This window comes from Uranotaenia lowii, chromosome 2 (genome assembly GCF_029784155.1).
Source record: "Uranotaenia lowii strain MFRU-FL chromosome 2, ASM2978415v1, whole genome shotgun sequence".
Classification (NCBI taxonomy): Eukaryota; Metazoa; Arthropoda; class Insecta; order Diptera; family Culicidae; genus Uranotaenia; species Uranotaenia lowii.
Window position 1 is genome coordinate 329416422 of NC_073692.1, and position 23226 is coordinate 329439647.

Sequence of the window (23226 nt, forward strand, 5' to 3'; positions counted from 1 at the left end):
GAGAAACGAATCAATGGCAGGTTCCCATTTCGAAATGGAGAGTTCAGTTTAGTGGTGATTCTAAAGGTCCCACTGTAACTCAATTTATTAACAGAGTCGAAATTCTCGCAAACAGCAATAGAGTATCTGAACAAGATTTGCTTAATCAGGCGTTATTTTTCTTTAGAGAAGGATCACAGGCTGAAGAATGGTACTATACTTTCCGTCATAAGTTTAATGATTGGACTTCATTCAAACACCAGCTTCGGTTACGATTTGAACAGCCTAACAAAGACGTTGTAATTGAAAGACAAATTCTTGATAGAAGACAACACCCGAATGAAACATTCAGCGCGTTTGTCATGGTATTTGAAAAATTAGCTCAGCAATTAACAAAACCTATGCCCGAATCTCGTAAGCTTGAAATTATATTAGAAAATTTGAAAGATGACTACAAACCATTCTTGACATTTTATAGAATCGATCACATTGATGATTTGGTTACAATTTGCCACGCGTTAGACAAGTCTATGTACAGAACATATGCTCAAATTCCTAGATTTAGACCAAATCAAGTGAACAATGTAGAAGATGAACTTATCGAAACTCATGAGGAGGACTATCAAGAAATTAATGCTATTAACAGAACGAATTTCAAAGCTAAACCCGTTGAAAAACCGACACAATCTAACCCCGAGGTCACGGGAGCAATACCGAAAACTTCCGCGGAAAATATTTTATGCTGGAATTGTCGCCAGTTTGGACACTTCTGGAAAAGCTGTAGGCAACCAAAGAAAATTTTCTGCCACTTCTGTGGTTATATGAACGTTATCACAACTAATTGCCCTAATAATCATTTATTTCCCACCTCGAGACAGGAAAACCAATTCTCAGAAAGACAGTAGAGGGTTCTCTTTCTGATTCATTAAAAAATTGCCCTCAAAATGATTTTTTTAAATTTTCTAAGTCGTTTCAAATTCATACAAAACCTCATAAATGTCCTTGCATTGTAGTCGAGATTTTAGGTTCATCAATAGAAGGATTATTAGACTCCGGAGCTTCAGTCAGTATATTGAATTCACCTGAATTAATTGCTAAACACGCTTTACAAATCCATCCAATCAATCTAAGAATTAGAACAGCAGATTCATCGTCTCACAAATGTGAAGGCGTTGTATTTATTCCGTATACTTTTAACAAGCAAACAAATGTTGTTCCTACCCTTCTGGTTCCTCAAATATCTAAACCACTCATCCTCGGTATAGATTTCTGGTCCGCATTTCAAATAAGACCAGCCATTTCAAAAGACGGTAATCTTGAAGAAATATCTAGTAGCGCTGAAATAAATTTTGTAGAAAATTATTTCACGAATAACAAAGATGAAATTTTACTTACCATAGAACCAACTGGACCGGAGATTAGAGAAACAGAAAACATAGAAGATTCGACTTTAGAACTTCCTTTCCCAGAACACCCCGAAAATGATAAATTTAGCGCAATTATCACTGAGCATAATTTAACTCAACAAGAGAAAAATGAACTCGAATCAGTTATTAAGTCATTGAAAAGCATAAACGGTGGAAAACTAGGCAGGACGAATGTGATTTCTCATAAAATAGTTTTGAACGAAGGAGCTCAACCGAAAAAACCCCCTCAATATAGATGTTCCCCACATATTCAAAAGGAAATCGATAAAGAGATTGAACGTATGCTTGAACTTGACATAATAGAAGAATCTCACTCAGCGTGGTGCAATCCATTATTGCCTGTGAAGAAGTCGTCCGGTGAATGGCGCATTTGTCTTGATTGTAGGCGTATTAACGAAGTTACCAAAAACGAAGCTTACCCTTTTCCCGACATGCTAGGTATCCTAGGTAGGATAGAAAAATCTAACTTCTTCTCAGTGATCGATCTCTCCAAAGCATACTGGCAGATTCCGCTAGAAGAATCTAGTCGAGATTTTACATCTTTCAGGGCAGGCAAACAACTGTTTCGATTCAAAGTAACCGCGTTCGGTCTTAAAGGTGCCCCAATCACACAAACTAAGTGTATGAACATCGTACTAGGATTTGACTTAGAACCAAACGTCTACGTTTATCTAGACGATATTATTATAGTGTCTAAAACTTTCGCTGAGCACATAAAACTACTTAGAACTATTTCCGAACGTCTGGCTAAAGCTAATCTTACAATCAGCCTAGATAAATCTAAGTTTTGTAAAAAAAGAATAAGTTATTTGGGATACACTTTATCTGCACAGGGCTTGGCAATTGAAAGCTCGAAAGTTGAACCAATCTTAGATTATCCCAGACCCCAAACTCCAAAAGAGATTCGAAGATTCATAGGAATGGTCAGCTTCTATAAACAATTCATAGATCGTTTCAGTGACCTAACAGCTCCAATTACAGATCTTCTAAAAAAATCTAAGGGTAAAACAGTTTGGAATAAAGAAGCAGAAGACGCGTTTTTGAAAATCAAATCGGTTCTAACTTCCCCCAACATCCTTGCTAACCCTGATTTTAGTATACCCTTCATCATAGAATCCGACGCCTCTGATGTGGCCGTTGGCGCCGTCCTCGTTCAAATTCAGGCAGGTGTTAGAAGACCAATAGCTTTCTTTTCTAAAAAACTATCCGCTACGCAGAAGAAATACGCACCAACCGAGAAAGAATGTCTTGGTGTAATACTCGCGATCGAAAAGTTTAGGCATTTTGTCGAAGGTTCGAAGTTTTCGGTTATTACAGACGCGCAAAGTCTAATCTGGTTGAGCAAAATAAGTGCAGAAGGCGGTTCTGCTAAATTGATTCGATGGGCACTTAAGCTGCAACAATATAATTTTGACCTAATATACCGTAAAGGATCTCTCAACATCACCGCAGATGCTTTATCGAGAGCAGTTAATATTATAGACATCCTAGATCCCGATTATGAAACGCTGAAAAATAATATTTTAAGAGATAATGTAAAATACAAAAACTTTAGAGTCAGTAGAAGTCGAGTTTACAAATTAGTTTCTTCACCACTCGCTGATGCACGTTTTGAATGGAAATATGTTCCCCCAAAATCAGAGAGACTTACTATCTTACAAGAGACACATGATAGGGATCATTTCGGGCAACATAAAACCTTAAAAAGACTGCAAGAAAGATATTATTGGCCTGCCATGGAAGCAGAAGTGAAACGTTACTGCAATGGTTGTGAGATATGTAAGAGAACGAAACATCCTAATATAAATAGAAAACCCCCGATGGGTAAGCAAAAACTAGCTTCAGTTCCGTGGCAAACTATCTCGGTAGATTTCGTTGGACCATTTCCAAGATCGCGCAAAGGAAACACAGTTCTCGTTGTAGTAACTGACCTATTTTCAAAATTCGTTTTGATACACGCGTTAAGAGAAGCAAAAACGATTCCCTTGATTAAGTTCCTCGAAGATATGATATTTTTACTCTTTGGAGTGCCAGAAATTCTCATCTCCGATAATGGAGTTCAATTTATGTCTAAAGAATTTGAAAAATTTCTTGGTAAATACCATGTTACACATTGGCGTAATGCAAACTACCATCCTTGCAACAACCCAACGGAAAGGGTTAACAAAGTGATAGGATCAGCGATTAGAGCTCATATTAAAGGCGATCATCAAAACTGGGACGCGGATATTCAAAAAGTGGCCATGGCAATCCGTACGGCAGTCCATGAGTCCACATCGTTCACCCCGTATTTCATAAACTTCGGTCGCAACTTTGTAGATTCGGGTAAAGTTCACAAAGAACTTCGCGATGCTGGAAATGACGTAGATTACGAACCGCTAGAAGCTAATGCGAATATGAAAAATATCTATGAGAATGTTAAATCAAATCTTAAGAAAGCTTACGATCGTTATTCGAAACACTACAATTTACGTTCTAACAAAAAACTCGAAGAGTTTGGCATAGACGAAATAGTAATGAAGAAAAATTTTGTTCAATCTAATAAACTTAAGAAGTTTTCAGCTAAATTAGCCGATACTTTTTCTCCAGCAAAAGTTATAGGTAAAATTGGGTCTTCATGCTACGATCTTGAAGACCTTCGAGGCAATCGTTTAGGTGTCTTTCACGCATCAGACTTAATGAAAAAATAGATTGTCCACCAGCTATGTTTTGTTGCGAATCGCACAATAACTAAATCATTAAAAAAAAACACAAGCACTTCCTGCTTGGAAATACCCAATTTCAGAAAGGAAAATGATCTAAAGTTCGTCAAATTAAAACAGCAAATTCGGTTCGAAAAAAAACTCTTAGATAAAATACCTGTAAAGAGAAGAAGTTATTAGAAATGTACGAAAATAGTAAAACACAGGTCAGATATTTATTCATGCAACATAATATAGAACAACAACAGTTTGATCCACCATTCACCAGTCATCAACGTTCCATTCTCAAATAGATTAATTCGTTAGTTTCAGATTTGTATACCATACTTTCCACTATCAGTCCAGTTTTCCATCGCCCTTTAGCTTCAAAATAGAAATAAACCAATTTAAACAAAATAACATCGCAATAGCCCAAGTAATAGTCATGCATAAATTGTAATTTGTCGACTTACCTCCATAGCAAAACTTATACTCACCACCTTCAATTCATTAAATAGCATTTCTCAATTTTCAATGATTCCCAGTTCATAAATTCGCAATCATAAATACCGTCCTCTTTAATAGCCTGTGGTAGATTTTTTGTTTGATTATGCTGTAGCTTATCGTTTATGTACTTAGGTACATAAAACAAACACTAAAAGAGATTACATTACATCATCACTGCAAACAAAAAAACATATTTTTTTTCCATCTCACATTGTTTTCACATTTAAAAGAACTTACCTTTTTCCAGTCCGGATTACTCAAATACTTACCAACCCATAAAATAATTAATAATTTTTCATCCAAGTAGTTTTCCAATAGTTTCTTTTGTCCAAAATAGATCAGAAATCGTCTTCCAATCATCATTTTAGCTCATTTTAGGAGTTGCTTTCATTGTTTTGAATTCGCAACTTATCGTTTCGTTGACAGAATAGAAATTCACCATGCCATAATTACGTTTCAGTGCAAACCGGCCTCAATGTTGCAGGCACACGGAAAATAATTTAAATAAATGTTGCACACTGAAATTAGTTTTTTTTGAATCAATAGTTTTTTTTGTTGGAATATGTGAGAAAGTTTTCTCAGGACAGACTTCAAAGAAAGTCTTTGGCGAAGTTATCGCAGTAATCTGCTCCAAAAGATTGGAGGTTCCGAAATGGATGTTTTTGGGTTAGCTTATTTAGCTTATTAGTTTACAGTATATTGATATGGCATAAATGGTGATGGTCTTTAGAAAATCCACAATCTTATTTTGGTATGATTTTAAATTGTTTCGAAAATTACATAAAAAAAGAATCATAAAAAAAAATGATAAGCTGCTTTGTTTTTGATAAAAAAAAAAATAAATTCAGATACTTCATTTATTTTTTTACCGTTGGTGGGAGGAAGTGTAACGATGTAACATGTTTTCTCCGTGCATAAACACTACCTTAAGGCAACTCCCTATCGTTCCTGGTCTCTGAAACTGACTCAGCTAGAGACGCAGAGTAACTTGGTAGCGAGAATGCGATCAAGTTTGGGGCCGTCAATAAATGACGGACTTAAAGAAAGAGGAAGCAAAACGGACCTACCGATAGTCCTCGGGTCGTGATCGTATTCTTGGGGTTAAGAGTCCCATTGCAAGTAGGCCTCGTTCATTTAGAATCTGACCATACGAGAGTTATCACGGTGCGAAAACAGAAAGTTATAAAAAAACGTGCTTAAGTCGTGTAGAGCCCACTTGTAAGTTACAGAGCAGTTTAAAGTGAGTTAGTATTAAATATTGTATATATTTTATTTAGGCTCATTCACTATTTAGAAACGCGATTATAAAAAGTTTTTAATAGTGCATAAAAGAAATATCAAGGTAACTATTTGTGACTGGACCTATGGTCGCACATGTTTTACAAGTTGTTTTTTTCCGTGCTCTCGAAGGTTTCCCTTCGAGAAGGGAGTACCCAACCCGGGTCATCAACAGCTAAGTGAGCATCCCTCGTTGGAAGGCACCGTAGTCGAAATCTGGCCGTGCAACCCCGACCGAAGTCGAAAAGTTGGGTTGTGGTCGCGACTAAACATCGTGGTCATCGAATGAGGTGAACAACATAATTTCCCCTTTCACCCACTCAATCGGCAATCGTTCGAAGCCGGTACAAGAACCATCGTAAACGTCGCATGAAACCGTTTGCGATTGGACCGCCCTCTGACGGTCCCTGGCAACATCATCGAATTAACCCGGTACGAGCCGGGTAAAGAAAAAAACAACTTCCGATAACGACAGCACCACCGCAAGCGCTTGCTCAAGAATAAGGTTAGGTAGACATAAGACACCAATGAAATTTGTAATTACTAACCTCCCCCACCATCACTCAATTAAAAAGTTAAAAGGATTTCGCTCTAGTGGTCAATTTTAAACTCGAGATTTCCTTGTTCCGCGTATTTCGGGATCCGTGTAGTATAGGCTCTAGCGAGGAAAACCTACAAAGGACACCTCGCTACCCTGTTGGATGTTGCTGTTTGTTGTAGGATCATTCGTTAGGTTTGGGTTTGTCTTCTCTTTCGTTTAGAACGTGTTCTTGCGATCAAGGCCTGCCCTGAGGTCTCTGGCTGGGTACGGGTATTTCTATAGGGACAAATTGCTACTCCACGGTACTCTCGGGTACCTGGCGCATGAAGTGGAGGATCGTTAAGGAATTGCCTCCTACTACCTTCCCCCCCGTTACAAGATATGAAATATTTTTAAAGATACCAATTTCTGTCTTAATTTTTTTTTGTGTCTCTTGTTCTTCTAAATGCTCAGCTTCACATTCAAAAACGTTTTGATATATTTTCCAAGGCCACAAATATTACATCTTTTCCAGGTGCAAAAATTGAAAAGCTAATTTTGAATAATTTTGCCCTGGATCTATGTAAATATGCAACTTTTCTATCACCTTATGCTTTTTAAATTACTTTTGAGAATATTTTAAATCTTTTTAACAAAACTCTGCATTTTTTGGCAAATCTTTCAAACATAAACATAAAATTTTAAAATAAAGCTTTTAAATCAATTGTCAACTTTCCCCAACATTTCAAGTAATTAAGTTCTGCGAAAAAATCCACTTCCATCTGTACCGTTGAGCCGTCAACACGTACGCCGGAGCATCATATCGTTGCTGTGTACCTGCAGGAACATTTTACATTATTTATTTTTTCATTACCTGTATTTCATTAAGCACTTTTCAGTGCTAAAATTATTTTCATTTTCTTTTATTCATATTTTTTTTCTTTTCTTTCCAGCATGGGGAAGTCATCGGCCGGTTTAAGAGCCGGAAGAAAACGGATTGCCGAGCCTAATTCAGGTCCATCGCCCAAAACAGTTGAAATTTTCAATTCATTCGATGTCCTTCATAACATCGGTGATGAGGAAATATTCAAATTAAATTCTGATAAGAATACTAATGAACCTTCTTCTTCTTATACTCTTAAAACCGAAAAGGTTCCACCAATTACAGTCACGATTCCGGACTTCAATGCCTTTCGGAAAGAAATCGTCACTTCCTTCGAGGATGTGAAGATTTCTTTTCAGATCGGTCGAAGAGGATCTGCTCATATATTGGCGGAATCTTTCAACGATTTTAAAAATTTTTTTAAATTATTTGAATTATAGAAAACATCAATTTTTTACTTACGACACTTGAAGTGATCGTCCATTTAAAGTTGTACTTCGTGGTCTCACCGGCGATCAGACACCGGATGAGATCACAACTGTTAGGTTTTTCTCCGATTCAAGTAATTCAAATGAGGAAAAGAACCAACACGAATAATATCAGTAGTGTTGGTTTTGCTCCTGAGCTTTATTTGATCCATTTAAAAAAGAATCAAGTTAATAATTTGCAAATTCTTGAAAAGGCTCGTCTTATGTTTCATTGTCGAGTCCAATTCGAACCTTTTCGAAAATCTTCAACCAATTTCCTTCAAAATATTACGCAATGTCGTCGTTGTCAAGCTTTTTGTCACGGCACTAAAAATTGTAGAGAGAATGCCAGATGCATGCTTTGCGGCTCATTCAATCATGTTTTATCTAAATGCCTTTTTGGTGGTGATAAACCACAAACAGAATTTTTCAAGTGTTCGAATTACGCAGGTAATCATTCCTCGAACTCCATAAATTGTCCAGTTAGGGCAAAAATTATTGCTTCTAGGAAAACTCTCAAAGTTGTCAGGAAAGTTTCTTCTCCTCCTTCCTCTTTTTCCTCTTCACACGTCAGGCCGGTAAACAATCTGCCTGTTCGCGGTCAGCCTCGGCCTACATTGGAATCACGACTTGGTAATGCTCGAAGTGATTTTAATGTTACCTGTGCTGACTCTGCGCAACAGACTCGTTGTTTAACGTCCTCAAAGGTGGTTGAAAGTGGGTTTCCCTCTTCAGATTTAACTAATAAAAATGGGAAAAAAACCGAGTCTCAACGTTCATGCGAAGGCTTGGGAAAATCTCCGAATTTCAAATTCAAATACCTGTTATTCATTTTCTGATCCTAACAACTTTGTTGATTTGGGTGAGATTACTGAGGAAAAATTGAAATTTTTGCATCAAAATTTAATGGGAATGATGCAACTTATGTTGAAAGTAAATTTGATTTTTGAAGCTTGCCAAACTTCTTTTAATTATGCTAACAAAATTATTATGACTTTAAGATTCCCTCATGCATCCAAATAGATGTGTAAATATTATGAATTGAAACGCTAGATCTTTGCTGGCTAACCAAGATGAATTCTTTTTATTTTTGAAAACTCAAAACATACATTCTAAAATTTAACATTTAAAATTTCACGAAATGATCGACTTGATCGACAAGGTGGGGGTGTAGCTATTGTCATCAATAGTCGTCTCAAATTTAGACTTCTTCCTTCTTTCAATACAAAAGTCTTAGAAACAATTGGAATTGAATTAGAAACTTCTATGGGGAAAATTATAATTGTTGCCGCATATTTGCCTTTTCAATGAAGCGGTGAACAGAAAATTTGTTTGAAGGGAGAAAAACTTACCAAAAATAAATCAATTTTTTTTTATTATTGGTGACTTTAATGCAAAACACCGATCTTGGAATAATATTTCATCAAATTCTAATGGGAATATTTTATTTAATTACTGCTCTGCAGGTTATTATACTGTTGAATATCCTAATGGACATACTTGATTCTCTTCAATTAGAAATCCCTCCACAATTGATTTGGTTCGAACGGATTAGGCGAGCATTGTAGTCAATTAGTTACTCATGCGGACCTCGATTCAGACCACCTTCCAGTCACTTTTTCTTTATCCCAAAGTCCCATTGAAGACCCTTTAAAATCAACTTTTAACTTTCAAAAAGCTGAATGGGAGCGATATAGGAATTTTATTGAACGTAATTTAGATGTAAACGTTCCACTGAATTCAATAGAAGATATTGATTTGGCTGTAGAAAATTTGACAACTTCAATAGTCAATGCTAAAGCCGCTTCAATACTTAAAGTAAAACATAAATTTAATCAACCTTTGATCGATGATGATCTTCAGTTTTTGATACGACTGAAAAACATTCGTCGACGCCAATATCAACGTACTAGGGATTCTTATTTGAAATTTATGTATTGCGACCTTCCAAAAGAGATCAAACGTCGATTAAATTTAATTCGTAATGAAAGTTTTGCAAAAGCAGTAGAGGACATAAAACCCTACTCAAAGCCATTTTGGAAATTTACTAAAATTCTGAAAAAGCCCCAGAAGCCAATTCTTACTTTGAAAGATGGGGATAAACTGCTTTTAACTAATTCAGAAAAAGCTCAAAAATTAGCCCAACAATTTGAGTCTGCTCATGATTTTAATTTAAACGTTGTTAGTCCAATTGAAGCTCAAATTTCCCCTTGAATTTGATGACATTCTTTCGAAGCAAAATGTACTTGAAAGTTCTTTTGACACAAATATTGACGAACTTATATTGATTTTCAAAAAATTAAAAAATTTGAAAGCCCCGAGGGAAGATGGGATTTTCTATATTCTTATTCAAAAGTTGCCTGAAAGCACTTTACATTTTTTAGTTAAAATTTTGAATAAATGTTTTCACTTGGCTTATTTTCCCAATAAATGGAAAAATGCCAAAAATACTCCAATTTTGAAACCTGCAAAAAGTGCTTCAGAGCCTTCAAGTTATCGACCAATTAGTTTGCTTCCTTATTTAAGTAAACTATTTGAGAGAGTTATTTTAAATAGAATGATAATTCACATTAATGAGAATTCTAATGTCCTTGATGAAAAATTTGGTTTCCGTCATGGACATTCTACTACACATCAACTTTTGAATGTAACTAATTTGATTAACGCTAGTAAATCTGAAGGTTATTCAACTGGTGTTGCTCTTCTTGATATTGAAAAAGCTTTTGACAGTGTTTGGCACAAAGGTTTAGTAGCTAAATTAGCTCGGTTTGATTTTCCCGTATATCTTACCAAAATTATACAAAATTATTTGACTAGCCGAACCTTACAAGTAAGCTATCAAAATTCATGCTCTGAAAGGACACCCATTAGAGCTGGTGTCCCTCAGGGTAGTATACTCGGGCCAATTTTATACAATATTTTTACTTCTGATCTTCCTGATGTACCAGAAGGAAAAAATAGAAGATTATTTGCTGATGATACTTTGCTTTCAGCCAAAGGTCGAAATTTACGGGTGGTACGCAGTAGATTGCAACAAAATTTAAATTCCTTTTTGAATTACTTGAAAATGTGGAAAATTTCTCCTAACGCTTCCAAAACTCAACTTATTTTATTTCCCCATAAGCCAAGAGCTCAATTTTTAAAACCTTATGAAAACCATTCCATAACTTTTAATGGGGTTTCATTAGAATGGTCTGATCACGTGAAGTACTTGGGACTTACACTTGATCGGAATCTTACTTTTAAAAATCACATTGAAGAATTCATATATCGTCTTAGCCAACTTAGGCTTTACAGACTGAGTAAACGGGGACAACTTAAGATTAAGTGTGATTTTTGGAAAAAAATCATTTTGAAACGCTCACTCATTTCTGATTTTTAAGTTTCATTTTATTTCAAGCACTTAAGATTCTAAATTCAGCAATTTGTTATGAATTACTTTAAATTTGTAACGCTTACTCATTTTATTTCATTTTCTTCATTGCAATTCAAATTTTCACCACTTTAATGTTTCCAGCCTGTATAACTTATGAATATTATTTTTGAATATTCTCCGTCTTATGTACTTAGTTTTTACAATAAATATCAATAAGTGCTACACTGGCTGAGTATGTTTCTATTCTTTACGATAATCATGTGAAAAGTACAATCAACGAATCCAACAACCCGAAGTAAGCAAACCAGATTATTACTGCAGCCTTGACCGTGAAGTTTCCTACTGGGTCATTAGCGGGTGCTCAGCGGCAGCCACAATAAAATTATGCAATCAAATCTGTCTTCTCATCACCTTCGCCTATGATCCAATCATTCATATGTATGTTTGTATCCATCCATTGAATTGCACCTTCCACGGCTAATAAGATCGAAATCAGCAGGAGCTCTCCAGGCAAATTCCCCTTTGGCACCTTCCAGTTTACTGACTGACTGACTGACTGGCTTAACCGACATTCGTTCATCAGTTCCTAAGCCAGGGGAAAGGTGTGGCGTTTCAAGGTATGTGAATTTCATACTATCATCTGTTTGTTTGCTCCACACATTCAATATTTTTTGGGCGACCGTAACATGAATGACATTTGCACAAAAGACACGAATATGTTCTGGTAAGAATAAAGTATTCGATAACAAAACTCGCGGGATGGGTGCTTCAATTCATAAAAATTGAATAATAGAGTGAAACATTTGAAAGTATCAAACCCCTCAGAAATCTTAGCTTTTATTCTGGAAGTAAACAATTTTTAACTTATTACTCAACTTTTCTTAGTTAAATGCTGAGTTTCTATAACAAAACATGAAACTACTCACAAATTGAAATATATGTGTCAACATTTTGTGTATTCTATTAAAAAAAAAAGTACTTACTAGCACCATTCCACGGTACCAAATTTATGCAATATGGCCAATTTTTTCCACCCAACATGACTCCCATAACTGGCAGAAGTAGAACAAATCACAGCGTCAGGTCTGCTGTATCATGTTCGATTCGCTCACCTTCGACCCAACACCTTTGAGGCCCGAACTATCAAGCCCAACCAAAAAGTAATCAGGCAGGTTGTCCAAGTTGGATGATGGACTGGTTCAGTGTCAGTTGCTAGTGCTGATTTGAGCAAATCGGCAGAAATCATGCTCATAAACATTGGGAGAACGGGCTACAGATAGATTTCCAGTAGATGCCACCCACCGTGAGCATATGAATCGAATAATTTGGCAGTCATTTTTTCTACTTATGTGGATATTTTGACCTTTTTTGTTCTGATGATTAAAGAAATAGAAAAACGCATGTGATAGGTAGTTCTCAATGGCAAACAGGATCCCATTTTTTAATTCAATGTTAGAATACATCCAACTAAATTAGTGAATGAGAACGGGTAAATTTTAAAACCGTCCAGACGTTTCGGTTATTTATTGTAGTTTTTTTCAGTGAAAAATAAATGTCAGACAAAGGAATTTGTTAACTACCGTCAAACGAGGCATCATGCAACAACAGAATTTGATGCAACATTCGTCTACCACGAAATTTCATGCATACAAACATTAATTCTAATGACTTCAGCTAATAGAATTTTTGTAATATTTTTTATCCCTAAATGTATGCAGCTACCTTATGCTTTTTCTTGAAAACATTTTTCATACAAATTATGTAAAATTTAATCTGAACAAAACCGAAATTTACTACAATTTGTGCTTTATGCCTAATGACATAAAGAATACTTAAAAAACTATAAATTTACAAAAGTTTTCATTTGATTTTGCATTAAAAACAAAGGTTGTTGCAACTTACCCCATTTTCTTGGAAGGGGAAAAATAGCCTGTTTTTGTAAAATTGAAAATAACTGGTGGAATCAATAATTTTTCTGATTATGTCAATTTGATGTCCTATCAAACTTAAAACTTTTTATGTACAAGCGGTATGATTAACTGTGGATATTAAGTTTTTAGAAGTCAATGAAGTTGGACGGCGTGCAACAACAACCGAGCGTCTGTTCTCCAGGTCAGGGGTGGCTCAAACAGCGTCTGTCTCGCAGCGAGCGGCTGAATTTACGAAATGCGGCTCCCGCCAGCTAAGTCCAAGATGGCAGCCCCATCGCGGGATGGCGTTTTTAGGCTAGCAACCTACTGCTCCCGATTCATAAAATTGTAACGGAATCCGAAAGAAATGACCAACCTAGAACTTTTGCGACGACCTTTAGCATGAAAACACGGACACGAATTGGAAATTGAACATTTTAACCCTTGCCCAACAAGGCAAGCTGGCTCAACTTGCTAGAGAAGCTAGCCGCCTCAAGCTTGAAATTCTTGGACTGAGCGAAGTCCGTTGGCCTAATACCGGAGAACACAAGACACAATCCAGGCAAGTCCTGCTTTACTCTGGCATACGAGAAGAACATGCTACTCGAGAACGAGGAGTTGGTTTCCTGTTAGGCCCTCATTAAATGGGAACCAATAAACGAAAGAATAATCGTAGCCAGATTTAGAACACGGGTTAGAAACCTTACAATGACTTCAACGCAAAGATTGGCTTCGACAATCAAGACCTTGAACGCACCATGGGGCGCCATGGCCTAGGACAGATGAGCGAAAACGGAGAGCTGTTTGTAGAATTTTGTGGCAACAACAACATGGTGATCGGTGAATCGTTTTCCCCCATCGACCAGCACATAAGGTCACTTGGGTATCTCGAGATGACCGAATTGAAAATCAAATTGACCACATTTGCATCAGCCGAAAATGAAGAAGGAACCTTCTTGATGTCCGCAACAAGCGAAGCGCAGACATTGCATCTGACCATCACCTCGTCCTTGGCGAAATACGACTAAGAGTTGCGCTTGTCCAACGGCGCGAGGAGAAAGTCGGGTGTCGATACGACATCCGCCGGTTGGTGAATCCAGAGGTGAAAAGGGCATAAGTTGAACAACAAAAATCCAGAGCCTCAGAATTGCCGACAGACGGAACAGTCGAAGAACAGTGGTGTGGAATCAAGAATGCCTTTATCACGACGAGCCATGGTACTCTCGGTAAAGTTTGTGGAAGACGAAGTGAATGGATGTCGGATGAAGCTTGGAGGATGGTCGATGATCGGAGAAAGGCGAAAGTCGGAATTGAGCAGGCATGTACCGGGTCAGCCAAAGCAGCCACCCGCTTACGATATGCGGAGCTGGAAAAGGCAGTTATACGATGGCCAACAGAACCCGCAGCTCGAAGCGCCAACAGTAAGTAGCATAAATGGCCTGGCTTCGACCAGACCGAACTGAACGCCATAAGAAAAATTTAAAATTGCAGATTTTGAAACTCATGTCATTCGTTTGAGAGGCCAAAACAAGTAAATTTATCCCCTGGGAATTGTTCCTCGTATTAAAAACTATCAATTCTGGTTACTAAGTTTTACAGATTTTGTCCAAAGTTGAAAATATTAGTACATTAAACTAAAGTGTCTCAAAAAACTGCTGATGGCGTTCAGTTCGATCTGGTCGCATCCCGACCAAATGGCGTCAACTCGGAAGCGCATTCGCTGGTTGAAATAGAAGCGGTAATCAAAAACATGAAATCCAACAAAGCACCTGGGATCGATTGCATCCCTGCTGAAATGCTGAAAGCCGACCCTGCCCTATTAGCACAAATTTTGCACCGTCTTTTCGCTGACATCTGGGATACTACAACATTCCCGGCCGACTAGATGCAGGGTATCCTCGTAAAGGTTCCGAAGAAAGGAGACCTGACAGAGTGCGGTAACTGGCGAGGCATAACGTTGATCTGTACAACCCTCAAAGTACTCTGCAAAGTGATCCTGAACAGGATCCAGGAAAAAATCGACGCTACACTCCGACGGCAACAAGCTAGATTCCGATCCGGACGATCATGTGTGGACCACATCACAACGCTACGAATCATATTGGAACAAACCAACGAATTCCAGGACTCTCTTCTGCTGGTTTTCGTTGATTTCTGAAAAGCATTCGACCGATTTAACCATGAAAACATCTGGGCGGCTCTAAGGCAACGAGGGGTCCCAGAGAAACTAGTCCAACTCATCGAAGCACAATACGAGGCATTTTCGTGCAAGGTCTTGCACGATGGTTTATTGTCCGAACAAATCCCGGTAACTGCTGGAGTGAGACAAGGATGTATCTTATCACCGCTACTTTTTCTCATCGTAATGGATGAGATTCTGACTGGAACGATCGATTGTGCACCGAACCGAGGATTGCCGTGGAATCCTTCAACAATGGAGCAACTTGACCTTGACCTGGCTGACGATATTTTTTTTGCTCGCCCAAACACAACCGGATATGCAGAGTAATCTCAACGACCTCACCGAAAATTCCAAGGCAGCAGGTCTCAAAGTCAATGTCGGAAAGACCAAGTCGATGAAGATCAACACAGCAAATCCCTCCAGTTTCATGGTAGCTGGGCAACAAGTTGAGAAAGTGGAGTGCTTCCAGTACCTTGGTTTCCAGATAACGCCTGATGGTGGTACTAGGAAAGACATCGAAACCCGGATTAGAAAGGCCCGATTTGCGTTTGCGAGTCTCCGAAACATCTGGCGCTCACGCCAGATCTCTCTACGAACTAAGATCCGAATCTTCAACTCAAACGTTAAATCCGTATTGCTGTATGGGTGCGAAACTTGGCGCACATATGCGGTAACGACGCGAAAACTGCAAGTATTTGTAAACCGCTGCCTGCGGAATATGGTGGCCTGGCAACTGGATCTCGAATGAGGAACTACATCGCCAGAGTCATCAAAGGCTGCTAGAAATCGAGATTCGGGAACGTAAGTGGAGATAGATCGGGCAGGCGCTAGATTGGAATCCAGAAGGTCATCGAAGAAGAGGCAGACCCAGAAACTGGTGGCGGCGAAGCCTAGCCGTTGAAATCCGAACTGTCGACGAGAATCTTGACTGGAACCAGATGAAGACGCTGGCTCCGGATCGTCAACAGTGGAGATTTTTTACGACGGCCCTATGCACCGGAGGATCGGCACGGGATCACTAAGTAAGTAAGTAAGTAAGTAAGTATTGAAGTTGAAAAGTGTAGCTTGATGCCCCAGTTGACGTCATTTTATTTCTGGGGAAGGCAACAACAAAACTAAACGTTGCAAAACTTCTTGATAGAAAATAATATCAATCCTTTTGTTGCCGTTCTTCGTTTAATTGATGTTTCTTTTGCTCAAAAGTGGCCATTTCAGCTTTCAAAAGTTCTAGTTTTAGGCCTGAGCGATAGTGGTAATGAAAACTAGTGATTGCAAAATAAAAAGTTTCAATTCTGCCTTATTCTCCAAAGAGCATTTCGGGAAAGCTATGATCACTTATTATCTGGACACTTCATTTCGGTGATAGCTACGTTACTAGAACTATTTTTTAAATATTTTTTAATTTATGTGTGTTTGAGATATTTACGATGCAAAAAGCCATAATAATAAGAATTTTGAACAATCGCCTTGGAAATTCTTCATTGTCGATTGTAAAACCCTTGAACTGTTGTTTTTTTCTGAATTTTGTTTGGCCCAAATGGTTAAGAAGTATAAGAAGCCACTCTAAGATGCTCATGAAGTTCAAACCAGGCATCGTAGTGGAACCCTTGATCTCAACTATGGTTAAAAGTCTATGGTTATTAGGGATAACTTAATGCAGACCCCTTAACTATGCAGTAAATCCGTTTCCGGGAGGCAAAAAGTGTTGCCTGTCTAGTAGACACCCTGCAAATAACTAAAAATGAGCAGTCCATGGATCGCAATATGTGCAACCGGTTTTGAAGCAATGTGACAGATGTGTTCTGATGAACAAGTATGACTTCATTTGTTCGTAGTTGCATTTGTCTCGCAATCATAAAGATTTGTATCTTTTTCTAGAATGTTAAGCATTTATTTTGTTCTATTAAATGCATTTTATTTTCATTGATTGGCAAAACGTAAAGTTTGAGTTTTTTTGTTCCAATCCAAACATCGGATCGGGAGAGCAAAGAAAAAATCGGAAGGCTACAGATAATCACAGGCATTTCTAAGTCTGTAAGTGAGTTTTTTTAGTTTCAAACAAAAATAAAATTGTATGATGAATATGCTCAGCATTTTTGTTTATGTTTAATTATTCATCAAATTTGAAAAAAGGTTAGTTTTGAACAAAAATGAAGACCATAACCAAGTAAATTATTTTTGTTCTTGAATATTGATGGAAATGAGAAATGTTTAATTAAAAAAACTGGGTGAACGAGTTTTTAAGACAAAGTGTGTCATTCTGTGTTTAACCGAAAAAGTTTGGGACGATTATCTGTGATGTTATTTTCAGATATTTCTTAAGCAAGTTATGCCAAACATTGATAAATTGATTAATTTTACTTGAAGATAAGCAATCATCATTACCGAAGTCATAAGATTTTCATTAAACAGCTTTAGAAAGCTTTTTCCAGTGGTATCTAATTTAAATTAAGAAATTCCATAAAATGTTTAAAAATTGTAATTTTGACAAAGTTTTCTTAAAAAACTGTGAAATTATGAATTTTACTGTGATTTCGAAAACCTTACTACAGTATACTCAAAGCAATGATCTTATTCGGAACATCAAATTAGAAAGCAGTTTTTAACCGTTTAAAAAAATAGGTATTCGAGGACAAAATTTAAATTGAGAAATTAATCCTATGAAATGTGCATTAGAAAAAGGATTTTAAGTCTTTGAATTTCAAAACGATTCAACGTTCAACGCTGAGAAGGCCACCGTCTTCTCAGCGTTCAACGTTGAATTTCCTAAAATAATATTTCACTTTAAGCTCCTTGAAACTTTTCATTTGAAGTGATGACGAATTGTAACAACAGTTCGGACTGAAAAGAGTTTTTCCTAGAAAACGTATAAAATCTTTTTATAAGCAATAGAATGAACTTAAAAAAAATCGTTTCGAATAAAAAAGAGAAGCAAATTATGTTTCTGGGAGTTGGATTAAATTTTCGTGTAAGAGTTTTAATCGATTAAAAATTTGAATTATTCAAAAATGGTTAAGATTTGGTGATGCCATTATTAAATTTCAAATGACATTATGCACCTTGTATCTGAAAAAAGGGTGATAATTTGCTTTTCATATAACCTCATGAATTTCTTTTTTCTGCTATGTTTTCGTCAAATAATATTATATTAATAAATATTATTTTGAGTGCGGCCCGGCGAAAAAATTTCAATTTGAAATTGGCTCGTTGCTTCAAAAAGTTGCTCATCCCTGGTTTAGTGCAAAATGTATCGATCATGAATAGTAAATGGAAAAAAAATATCGTCGACCAGGAATCTAAATCGAGTCCTCTGATTTTCTTTCCGACACCTTACCAATAGGCCAAATCGTCAGAAAATGCCCATCGTGCCCCGTTTAGTGGTGCTTGTACTGTCCCAGGGGGGGGGGGGAGTTCTGTTCATTATGCCGCTACAGTGACTGATTTCAAAAATTTCATGTTGATCAAAGTTACTCCGGTGATCAATGTTACCCCGTTTTACGGTACTTTGAATTTGCAAAAGCATAAAATTCCGTTCGACTAATTTAGACTCATTTCGGCGCGCTGATTCCAAATATTCAACATGTTTTTTTCCTATCAGCTCTTGCCATTAGATCATTAGACATATTCTTGCACTTTTGTGCTAAGCATAAGAATATTTTTAATTTTTTGAAATAAAAGTTGTAACTAGAGATGTACCGAATATTCGGTCGGCCGAATATTCGACGCCGAATACCGCCAAAAAACCGTTAAGCCGAATATTCGGCTCACCGAATAGTTGATTTAGGTATTCAGCCGAATAGGCCGAATAGGCCGAATATTTATATTTTTTATTTAAACAAAAACTGACTTGTCAAATTTTTCAACTGATGCTGGATAATTTATAAAATATCCAAAAGCATTGTTGAAAATGCTTCAAAATCAGGTTTCAGTAAAACATTTTAGATGTTTCCGTGTATTTTTCACAGTAGATAGCTTTATACTTTGATTATCGTTTATTCCAAATTTTCTTGATATATTTAGGCTTGCCCAAAAACTAAATAAAGAATTCGAAAAAAGTTACATCTGACCGGATGGCCACATATTTTTTTTGCCCTTCCCGGATTTTACCCGGGTTTATTTAGATTTTTTGCTAAAATAAATTAAAAAAACATCAAATGTGTTTTTGAAACTTTTTAAATTTTGTGTTACCAAACGATTAAGAGTCAATTTTTTCGTTAGATACGATATGAACACTGCTGTTGTGATTCGATGAAAACCTTAAATTTCAAGTAATTTTATTTTTTTTCCTCTCGTATGTTTGAGAATTATGCCTTTTTTCTGTTCAAGTTTTCCTCTTTCCCATTTTTTTTTTTCAAAAAAATGTTCAGACCCGGCCGTGTGGATAGTGTCGTAGAAAGTATTGTCTGCTTAAGGTTAAAGATCAATGTTCTTTTTGGCAACTATTTTGATGACATCTAGCCAAAATTAGACATTCATCTAATTCGATATACAAAACAGCAATTTTAAATAGCTTGGCACCTGTTTTAACATGTTTTGTCCCAGATTTTACTGGAACCCAATCTTTTTTGTGATAAACGTCCTAGACGCAACAAGTCATCTGATGTCCTTTCAGCTTATGGTGATATTTTGTAAATCAAACAGACCTCTTCTTAAAATGATCTGATATATCTGGTTGGGAATAATCGACTTAAAAACATGAGTGGCATTAAGATGGTAAAAATAGAAGTAAGAAATAGAAGTAGAAAATGAAATTTTTCTATTGAAAAATCAACAGAATATTCGACCGAATATTCGACCGAATATTCGGCCGAATATTCGGCCGAATATTCGTTTGGCCGAATAGTTGAAAAGGTCAATATTCGGTATTCGGCCGTTCGCCGAATACCACTATTCGGTACATCTCTAGTTGTAACTTAATGATCAGATCAAAAAAAAAATCAAAAAAGTTTTTTTCCTAAATTTTTAAATTAATTATAAGAATAATTGAACTCAACTGAATGTATGATTTTTTTTTAATTTAATCACTACGAAGGTGGCCAGATTTCCCGGATATTTAATAAAATATTTGTAAACATTCAGCCTGATTTCCTGGATTTCAAAGAAGAATGCCTGGATATTGTCCGGATGTTTTTTTTTTGTCTTTATTATAGAGATTTTCAACTTTTGTTGGTTCGTCTATTTGAAAAATGATGACAGTATTTTACAATTCGTTAAACAAATAACTCTCTTTCAGGAAACATAAAATTTTTTTCTTCTTCGACACGGATGTATTATCTTTATTTGGCAAATCAAACAAACAAAAAACAAATTGTGTTGTAAAAATGTTTTATTTATGCCAAACACGAAATTTTTAGAGGAATTTTTATAAAAATTATCATGGAAGGTTTTTTGGGAGCCCAAAATACGATTTAAAATCTATCAATGAGTTTTTATGTAAAAGTTTTGTTTTCACTTCTTCTTCTATATATTTGTTGAGTAATTTCTGGGTATTAAGAAAATTTCGCTCGGATATTGCCAGGATTTTTGTCGTGAATTTTTAAACCATATACCCTGATTTTTCCAAGTGTATATATAAATTTTTCTAGATTTGTCCGTCCCGAATACGCCTTGAAAAAAATCTAGCAACCTTAACCATAACTAGAGTGGTTTCGCAGTCTTCAAAAAAAAATTTAAAATGAGGTCAAATATTAAATATCTTATATTCAACTAGCTGATCCCATACGAACTCCGTTTCGCTTTTAACTTGGAATATGTTATGAACAGTTTGTATGAAAGTCAATTGCCAAGTATTTTCCAGACGCACTTCCGAATATATTGTTAAGTAATAATAGCAAAAATATTGGACGATCAATTTTCTGACGTTTGCTACTGAATTTGAAATCATGAATCAATTGACCGTGGCGAAACCCCCCGTGTAAAAATTTCGACTCGATCGTTGCATAACAACGCGATTATTGCCAAAAAAATAAACCCCTTTTGGTGGCCTCTTAAACAATCTTTGATATCTGAAATCGATTACCCTTCCCTCAAAACTCCCGTGTGCAAATTTCCTAAGCAATCCATTGCATAATAACGTCAATATTGCCAAAAACAGTGGAAAATTAATTAATGTGGACGACCCCTGGCAAAACATTTGACACATGAAATCGATTGCCCGTCCCTGAAAACTACCGTGTGCAAATTATCATCACAATCCTATGTGTAATAACGACGATATTGCAAAAATATGGAAGGTTAATATGGACGAACCCCTTTGCCGACTCCTTACACTGAATTTAATACGTGAAATCGATTACCCGTCCCTCAAAACTCTCGTGTGCCAATTTTCATCTGAATCCGTTGTTTAATAATTACAATATCGCATTAACAGTGAATTGTTAATATGGACAACCCCTTTGGCTGACCCCTGACTTTAATTTGGATAAGTAAAATCTGTTGTTTGTCCCTAATAACTCCTATGTGCAAATTTTCATCCTAATCCGATGTATGAAAACGTCAACATCAGTAAGATATTGAAAGTTAATATGGACGCCCCTTTTGGACGACCCCTGACTCCGCATTTAGCATCTCGAATTGATTGCTCGTCATTCAAAACTACTATGTACAAAGTTTCATCTCAATCTGATGTATAATAACGCCAATATCGCAAAAACAATAAACAGCCGATATGGACGACCCCTTTTGCCGACTTCTGACCCAAATGGCAATGCCTGAAATCGATTGCTCGTCTTTCAAAACCCTCATGCGCTAATTATCATCACAAACCGACGAAAAATAACGTCAATATCACGAAAACAATATTTGTCTTGTATGGACGACCCCCTTCAGAAAGGGTCATCCGAAAATCTGAAAACATTTTTCATCATTCCTGGTCCTAATGAACATCCATGCCAAATTTCAGACCTCTAGCTCTTAAGACGGCTGAGTCTATAGAGTACAAACAAACAAACAAACAAACAAACAAACAAACCCACAGAAATTGCTTTTTATATATATAGATGACTTACTTGAATGATGTCAGTAATAGTATATCCAGATAATTTCTGAAACAAAAATATATTGGAAAGATCTGAATCCTTGATTATAAGGATAATAAATTGATTCGAAATAAGATTTTAGTTTCATGAAGGTGTAATTATTTTTCAGTTATCAAAAAAATATTTTACCCAAAAATGACAAATTTTAATATTTTCACACGCCATCTCACCAAAATTACAGGTGACACTGAAAATCCATCAAATGTGTTTGAATTTAGGACGCCAAAATAATTCAAAATTAGTCATTGAAACATAGGCAGCAAAAATGCTGTTGCTTTGAGTAATCAATTTCAGTGTGGAAAAACGGTTAGAACTTTTTTAAAAGCTTGAGGTAAAATAATTTGCATCGTTTGATAGCTCATCGCAAATTTATCCTTGAATACGCTTAAAAAATATATCAAAGTACCGATAACTGAACTCTTCAACTTTTAATGAGCTTTTTATCAGTAGGTATCTATTTTCCATCCAATTATTCCACCAACCGTAGACTTAGGCCCCTGTGTACTGAAATGGAAAAACAGACATTCCAACAACCTTCCGGGTAGAAACTTTCAACACATTCGAGGTGATGATTGATTTTCATTCAGCTATTTTCACTAACGATGTTCAACACGCCTCTTCCAGAAAGAATTCGCATCAATCAAAACGGGCGTATTCTCTACCGGATTTTTTGCGAAGTGTTATCAGTGATTGAAGCTTTCATTTTACGCCGAATGCGGATATGATGTCCTATCATTTTTTTTTTCGTTCAAATGTGCCGGAATGAAGCTTTGGTATAAGAAAAAAAAGAGGTGGAGAAAAAAACGGAACCGGAAAATGATAGCTCTCGGTTCAAGAGGTTGTGTGGATAGTGTGGTTTGAAACCGGATCGATCACAGACACAGACGGAGCTCGTTTTGTGTTTGTAATCTCTGACTCATCGAACATGTGACGGCGACGAACGCCAGGAATCACTACCTACATCAAAAGACAAACATTG

The 23226-nt window shown here is 36.5% G+C and overlaps 1 long non-coding RNA gene across 1 annotated transcript; it reads left to right on the plus strand.

The window, feature by feature from the left end:
- The first annotated feature begins 5743 nt into the window (after positions 1-5743).
- On the plus strand, positions 5744-6751 carry LOC129747946 (uncharacterized). The gene is made up of 3 exons (XR_008737611.1): positions 5744-5812; positions 5872-5936; positions 6005-6751. It is a non-coding gene; the product is annotated as an uncharacterized LOC129747946 (long non-coding RNA).
- The last annotated feature ends 16475 nt before the right edge of the window (positions 6752-23226 follow it).